General features: G+C 33.8%; 1 pseudogene; it reads left to right on the top strand.

The window, feature by feature from the left end:
• Positions 1-660: 660 nt before the first annotated feature.
• LOC120623317 lies at positions 661-4,703 on the top strand (annotated as a pseudogene).
• The last annotated feature ends 2,369 nt before the right edge of the window (positions 4,704-7,072 follow it).

Genomic DNA, 7,072 nt, shown 5'->3' with positions numbered 1-7,072 from the left:
AGATACTAAATTATGAGCCACGCACTCATGTGTGCTTTCAGTTGAATGTTTTTGGATCCTGATCATAAACAGACACGGTAAAATCTTCCATCAGTAGGCCACGGACAATCAATCTAGCGTTAGTTCGTTTGATACCTACTATGCTTAAATTGGTCGATAGATATGAACGTAATAGGGGCGGTGGAATTTTTCATAGTAATCATTGTCGGACAATTGATGATTAAATTTTCTCTTTGTCAACTCCTGACAGATAAGGTTTGAAATGTAATTATATTGATGTATTGAATCCATATTAAAAGCAAAAGCGCCGTGCCGAGGCAAAAGTTTAAGGGATAAATGAAGCACTCTAGTATTATGAACTTAATAAAGAAGCGGAACTTTGTAACGAAATAAAATTAAATTAATTGAAATCAATTTGTATACGTCGGGTTATAAATCAGTATTTTGTGATAGATATAGTAACAGTCAAAGAAATAATATGGCGCTGTTCTCGGATAGAGTCAAAGAAACAGTCAAAATATAGACCATATTTCTCTTTTCAAGTATCTTCACTTTGAAGTTTATAATGTATTTGAGTAAAGATGACTTATTGTCTCATACACGCCGCGCTCTATAATATGAGGAAGTGGTCAACATACTCTCCAGCGTTTACTTCGTGTAGAATAACGAAGCGGGACGGATGTGAATTTGGTGTGTAGCTACCTGAAGCAGGAAATTGATACCTCAGGAATAAGTGGATTACGCAAACAGTACATTTGGCGACGAGTCTGTGAGTAGTTACATTTTGACAAAATGTCTAGGATAAGTACAAAAACTTCTTACTATTATATAATATACCTATTCCTAGATATAAGATAAAGGAATATCGTTGTCTAGGGTAAGTAAAAGGTTTTACCGACTTTAACAAGGGATTGTGGACCGGTTTTGAGGTTTTGAAAGTTGTGAAATAGGTAGTACTAAAGTTTAGGTACATATAAATTGACTCTGGAGGCAAATCAGAAACTTATCATAAATAATTAATTCTTATTAAAGATTATGTCAGTTACATACGTACTTACGTGAAGTTATAAACGGCTACCTGATAGCATTTAATTATCTCTACAAGTGTTTATGCGCTGTCATTGTTACAGTGTTTGTTTCAGAGATGTGTCGTGCGGCCTTCGTTTTGTTAACGGTGATCTGTTGTCAGGGCATAGCATCATGTGAAGAGACAGTATGGCGCATGGTGGAATTAGATCAGGGTCTGGTGCAAGGTTACAAGGACACGGAATACGGGATATATACCTTTTATGATGTTCCCTACGCAAAAGCACCTACAGGGACGGAACGGTTTAAGGTAAACCTTTCAAAGTATCGTCACATTTTTGTTTGGTAGGAGGTTAAGGCCATGGCTGGTTACCGACACAAACGTGCCGCCTCGCGATTTAACGTCCCGGTACGATGACGCGTAGGAACCGTTAAGGTTTATTTATTGGGTTTAATATGACTAACGTACCCCTAACAAGTTAGCCTGCTGAAATTGCAGTTAAGGTCTAAATTTTAGAGAATGAAGGAAGAATGTAAGGTAAGGCAATACCATGGAACAACTACGTGACCTTCTGTAACGGAAAGGACGAGAATTTGACCTAATTGTTAAGATATAATAAACAAGTCGTGTTCCATATAATATAATCTAATTGTTTAGCAGTTTTTTCAGTCTAATATTTATAAATATTATTATTATTTTACCTATAGGGCCTTTAGATGCGTACATAAAGCGAAGAAGTGATAACTTTATCGTTGAATGTACGCAGCATTTATTTATTTATTTATTTATTTATTTATTTATTTAAGAGTACTAACAACATGCATATTACACGTTTTTTAAACATAGGACACACACGAACACATGGACTGATATGCACGTCAATGACAAGTGCACATAGCATTGACAAAGCGTCATATAAACTTAATTTGCAAAAAATAAAAAAAAATTAACACAAAATTTAACTCACCGATAGATGTTCGGTGAGTTTTTTTCTAAAAGCTGTGGGTGAGTCGTGGAAGATATCGATGCTAGGTATCTTTTTAGATAAATCGTTGTATTTCGCACAAATACGTATAATAGGCGCTTGTTTTCCGAGATGGGATTTAGTAAATGGTATATGAAAAAAATTTGTGGATTTGCAACTTCTGGTGTACCGGCGCGGGACAGTCAGAGATATATGATTGAGAAGGTTGTTACATTTAATTTTGTTTTGTAATATTTTAGAAACACGAATAATATAGCCAGTTCTCTTTCTTAAGAAAAGGGATATCAAGCACAAAAAGTAGTGTACAAATGAGAGTAATAATTACTGCAATGAACTTGTTCAAACTTTTCAATTTTTTAGCTGCGCCCTGCATTTACAAACGCTCTATTTTAGAATGTAGTGTGATTTTATGTAACTAACCTTTTTCCAAGGAACAAGCAAAACCAGCGAACACCAAATTTCCATTTTGTGAGCTTTAGATACTTTTTACAAAAAATCACATACTATTTAAGAAAATGTCCTAAAATGATACCTAGGTTAACAAAGAACGCAATTAAATAATGCTAAACTAACTCACAATTGAGAACGCAAAAACGATAAAAAAAAAGATTAGACATATATATTCATAGTGATTGAAGAGGTATACTTATACGTATATATAAAAAAAAACTATTTTTCAGGGTCCTTTGCCACCACCAGTTTGGTCGGAGGTTTTTGAAGCTGTTGATAGAGAAATAATGTGTCCGCAAAACAATTTATTTGGTATGCTTCCTACTTCAAAAACTATGCAAGAAGATTGTCTTACTGCAAGTATTTATGTTCCCGAAACAAATAAAAAAAACATACCAGTCGTTGTATATGTACATGGCGGGGCGTATGTAATGGGATGGGGCAACATGATAAAGCCCAAAAATTTTGTTAAAAGTAAACGAGTTATAGCAGTCACTTTTAATTATAGACTTGGAGCACACGGATTTCTGTGTTTAGGTACCAAAGATGTTCCGGGAAATGCTGGAATGAAAGACCAAGTAGCCCTTCTACGTTAGGTACAAAATAATATAGCAAAATTTGGTGGTGATCCTGACGAAGTTACAATAGCTGGCTACAGTGCAGGGTCATCGGCGGTAGACCTCCTTATGATATCAAAACTGACTGATAACTTGTTTAAAAGGGTAATTCCAGAGAGTGGAGCCAATACTGCCGTATTTAGTGTTCAAGTGGATCCTATAAAAAATGCAAAAGAATACGCAAACCTAATAAGCTCTAAAAACTTTGATGATCTAGACGCTTTAGAAAAGTTTTACAAGACCGTTTCGTATGACGAATTGTATTCAGGGAATGTAATAAACAGAACAGACTCCATATTTTGCATGTCCCCTTGCGTAGAGCGTGATTTGGGAGAAGAAATTTTTCTAGACGACAGCCCATTTAATATACTAAAGAGCGGTAATTATAAAAAGTTACCAATGTTATATGGATTCGCTAATATGGAAGGTTTATTCCGCGTGCCACTATTTGATAACTGGAAAAGTTTAATGAATGCGAAATTTTCTGACTTCCTGCCTGCTGATTTAAAATTTAATAGCGATGCTGAAAAGGAGCAAGTAGCGGAAGAGGTTAAACGATTTTATTTCCAAGACAAATCAACCGATGAGGAGAAAGTGTTATCATACATAGACTATTTTACAGATGTTATATTCGCGTATGCAACACTTAGATCAATCAAACTACAATTAGAGGCTGGCAATAATCAAATATACCTGTACGAATATTCATATTATGATGATGATACACCTGTAGTGCCTTACACAAAAAATATACGTGGTGCAAACCACTGTGCACAAACTAATGTGGTTTTAGATGGATTCTATAACGTTAATAAGACCAATATTTCAGATGATCTAAAGAAGCATACTAAAATCATGAGGGAAATCTGGCTTAATTTTATGACAACTGGGTAAGTAAATAAATATACGAAGGGATAACTCGATTTAGCTAGGGATACGGTTTAAAAACTAACAGATTTAGGAAGCATTTATACCAAAAATATAGGAAATGCTTTGATTCAAAAATGACACAAGTCATAACAAAAACTTATTAATTCTTTTGTAATTTGATTTTAAAATAAATCAAAATGTCAATAGTATTAAGACGTGATTAACAATAAGACCACTAGGTAGCACCCTTGTGGTCAAGGTGACCACAAGGGTGCCCTTCAAATTTTAAAACAGTCGACATGGGTGATATTTTTATGACATAAAAGTTGACAGCAATTTAAACGTCACGTTTAGGCTGTGATCTTAAGTTACGCAAATAATAAAATAACAGCTTTATTAATAATAAAATAACAGTATTTAGTCGTTCCTCATTTAACGCACTGTTTTTATTTCTATTTGACATTTTAAAAATATTTTGTATTTTTTGTTATTCCAGCGTGCCAGTACCTGAAAGTTCTGATTTACCAACATGGCTGCCAGTCGGTGTGAATTGGTCCCCGCATATGTCACTGGGTAGAACTATAGAACTAAAGGGTTCCCTGCTAAAAGAAAGAACCCAGTTTTGGGATGATATCTACGATAAATACTATTCTAACCCTTTGCCGCCTACTTCTTTATTACATACCGAATTATAAGAAAATTTTGTATAAGTTATATGTTTATTTGACATAAAATAAAAATACATTTGACATTTTATTATCATATCATTAACATTCTCCAATTTATTTATGTAGGTTATCTTTTTTGCATGCTCACCTAGATTTGTATGTATTTAGAATTTGCACTTAGAATATCGCATGGTATGTCCTGTGGTAACGGCAGATCAAAATACAGTTGTCACCACCACACCTCTTCCCGCAAGACAGAAGCCTAAAATTTAACAGAGAAATGCAGTAGCGTCCTATGTTCTACTACTACCATCTACTAAATATATAAAAAGCTTAACAGTTTGTTTGTTTACTTGAGCGCGATGATCTCAGGAACTACTTGGCCGATTTGAAAAATTATTTCAATCTTGGATAACCTATTTATAGAGCAAGGCTTAAGGCTATAATCATCACGCTATGACGAATAGGATAATAGCACCAATGAAGAATGTGCCCTGCGTAAACGTAAAGTTTAGATAAAATCATGTATGACAAAGTTGTTTCCCTTTAAAACTTCTAAAAAAAGTCCTACAGAATATGTCTATCTTTTAGGGTTGACTAATACGCGGTAGAAGTCGCGAGGGACCGCTAGTATTGTAATAAGAACGTGTTCAAGTTTAGCAGTTGAGTATCACAAAGGCCTAATTGTGTGTATATACTCGTACATTTTTAGGTCACCGGCTCCAGTACGAGAATGAAGTCCTATAGAAGTAATAAAATTGAGAGACCTTTGCGAGTTAATTAAAGCTTTGTTATACGCAACTCATTAAAAGAGAAGCGGTTACATAAGGCATATTCAAAGTAATGAGTTGAGTTAACGAATGAAACCTTTCAAGTTTCTAAATATATTGTTTACTTTTATATAACTTATTTCCTATAAGTGAATATATTTGTTGTTTTTAATTTACCAACTTTCTTCAAACTTCTTTTATACTTTTCTTTCAGATGAAATTACGTAATGGCTGAACACACAGTTACAAGATTTGGCGTACACTGAAAACTCAGAAGCTACCCAATACTTAATATACGACAGAAGACAGTAAGCAAACTTCTGACTATAATCAAAATTCTAAAGGAGATAATTTTGTATAGGTATTCATACGCTCTCCTCTAAAATTATAAAATACATTTCCACATTTCGCACTCCATTTAACTACTGGCGAGAAACTCATATGCATTTTAAACTTCGTTCCAGTCCCGTTCCGAGCGCTTAAATTACTGCGATAATGCAAGTAAAATGCACGCACATAGCCTACAAGTTTGAATTTGAAATAACGTGAGCCCAGCAATCGCTTTCAGATTTCGTAAACTGAATTATTATTTGAATTTACTGTTTCTCTGGCAGCTCACTGTACTATTTCTTTATATAGAGCACTAGCGTACCCAGCCCGCTTCGCCGGGCTAGATTTTGCTTTATTTTATTTAAACAATAAACTTACATCATTATTTTTTTAATTTAAGTCTCATAATATATTAAATCATTTATTTCTCTCCGTATTCATTCTCTTCTATTCTCTTCTCGAGCGGGTGAAAATCATTATCTACACCCATGTACACCCAACAATAGAATATCATCATAGTAAATAGAAGCTGTATTTGACAGTTTGACAGTTCAAAAATAGGAGTTCTCCGATCGTCACAAAACTTTACAGGATTACACGCCAGGTCAATCTGGAGAATCCCTGTAAGTTTCATTGAAATCGGTCCAGCCGTTTCGGAGCCTATACGGAATATACCAGCACACTTTCTCTTTTATATATATAGAATAAATAAAAAAACCCACATGATAAAAAAGGTTTATAACCTTTTCCAAACGCCCAGATAGAACGAATAGATACTTTTTTTAATTGAAAATTTGCACGATGGTTTGTTAAACAAATATCAACATGAAAAAATCAAAATTGAAATTTTTTTAACTGAAACTTTCAATGCTCATTACAATTTTTTTTTCTTCATATTAATTATTATTCATTTTTTGTAAGCAAGACACGGGAATGTCATAATGATTGCACATTGAAAGTTACAATTAATATTAGCTAGAATAATTACATGGAAATTTAACGACAGTGAATTGAACGCTCATATTAACTAAGAAATTATGTCGTGTGTTACTTTAGATAATTAAAAAAAAATTATTCCGATACGATAATTTTTTCGACCAATTTTGATGTCACATACACCCGTCCATACACGGACGTCCAGAAAAGATTATGTTTAATGTTATTATTTACTATGTTAAACAAAAAAATTGTTATTGAAATGTATTTTATGTGCCTGACAAATTATTTGACTTGATATTAGTGTACTCAAATTAACCTGTAAGTGCAATATAAATAACAAAAAATCAATTTCAGTTTCGAGAAAACTGCTTTTTTTGAAATGTCGAGAGTAGAGCACAACCTCAACGCTTCGCTTA

Source organism: Pararge aegeria, chromosome 4 (assembly GCF_905163445.1).
Source record: "Pararge aegeria chromosome 4, ilParAegt1.1, whole genome shotgun sequence".
In the NCBI taxonomy this organism is placed as follows: Eukaryota; Metazoa; Arthropoda; class Insecta; order Lepidoptera; family Nymphalidae; genus Pararge; species Pararge aegeria.
This window is presented reverse-complemented; position numbering and strand designations above follow the sequence as displayed.